This window comes from Monodelphis domestica, chromosome 6, assembly GCF_027887165.1.
Source record: "Monodelphis domestica isolate mMonDom1 chromosome 6, mMonDom1.pri, whole genome shotgun sequence".
NCBI classification, from domain to species: Eukaryota; Metazoa; Chordata; class Mammalia; order Didelphimorphia; family Didelphidae; genus Monodelphis; species Monodelphis domestica.
Window position 1 is genome coordinate 20,186,659 of NC_077232.1, and position 1,469 is coordinate 20,188,127.

The window sequence follows — 1,469 nt, forward strand, 5'->3', positions numbered from 1 at the left end:
TCTCTACACAAATGTGCCAAGAATGGGTAATAAACGGGGTAAACTAAGGAACCAAATGCAATGAGGCAAATTTGACCCCCCAAGTATCACTGAAACTTTGTAAAATGGAACTCATGACTGGGATGGCAGTCATGAGAGAAGGATATGACTTATTCCCATGGAATGAAGTAGAGGAAAGAGAAAAGGAGGAACCACCATGTACAAATTCTAAAGAAACAAAAACACATAATGGCAACTTGGAAGAAAAGGAGGTTCTATCTAAAGAGATGAGATGTGGATACGTGAGGAATTCTCTTATCAACTTGGGTTTATATAATGACATGAACAGTGGAGCATCGAGGTAGCTTGGATAGAGTGCCAGGTCTGGAGAAAGGAGGTCCTGGGTTCAAATATGACCTTAGACACTTCCTAACTGTGTGACCTTGGTGAAGTCACTTAACTCCATTTGCCTCACCCTTTACCACTCTTCTGCTTTGGAAGTGATATTTAGTATTGATTCTAATATGGAAAATAAATGTTTGGGGTTTTTTTTAAACCAAGAAGAAGTGTTAGGAGTAAGGACAGGTAATTAAGGATGAACAAGGATGACAAGATTGGATCTGAAGGAAGAGTGTCTAGAACTCTAAAGGTCAGAATAACCCACTGAGGATGACAAAAAACAAAAGACAATTTAAGGCTATTTTGAGGATATGAGGAATAGCAAGAAGGGATTAAAAAGTTCTCAAATGATGATAATAGATAATAGAGAGAAGGGAGAACTACTGTAAAAAATAGACTTGAATACAGGACTACAATCCCCATGAGCCTTTGCTCCACTTCCCCAGAATGCCTTGTAATCTCACCTGGGCCGAGATCGAGAAGGTATTTAAGCTGATTCAAAGGCTTTTGAGGCTCTCTTGGCTCTTTTTGGACTTCCGTTTTGGAGCAGGCGCGTCTCTTGCATGATGTGAGGTTATTTTGTCTAGGCCTCTGGCCTAGGCACATGTTTCTTACTTGTATATTCTTTAATCTTTAACCTTTAATAAACCTCTAAAAAATATAATACTTCTTGCAGAGAGAAACTAATTTCTACCTGCCTCAGTCTCCCCATCTCCCCTAAATTTTAACTGTTACACTACTCAACTCTAATTTTGCTTCTTCTCCTCTGCCAAGGAAAGAGACATTTGGAGTGGGTGGGAAGGAATCGATTTTTAGTTAATAGAGTTGTAACCTCAGATAAATAAGGGGATAGCAAGGGAGCTACTTTCAGTGAGGTATGCTTGCCTGTCTGATAAACTACAGTCCAGAGCACTGAAAATTCAGAGATATGATGGCTGAGTCATTGGGTCAGCATGGAGAATCAAGGAAGAAGCACAAGACAAGGGCAACTGTTATTCTAATAATCAGACTCAAACAATAGTTACAAATGGGTCAATATCCATTTTCAGGAAGTCCTCTAGTGGAGTGGATCTGTGCTTGGCCTTGTCCTG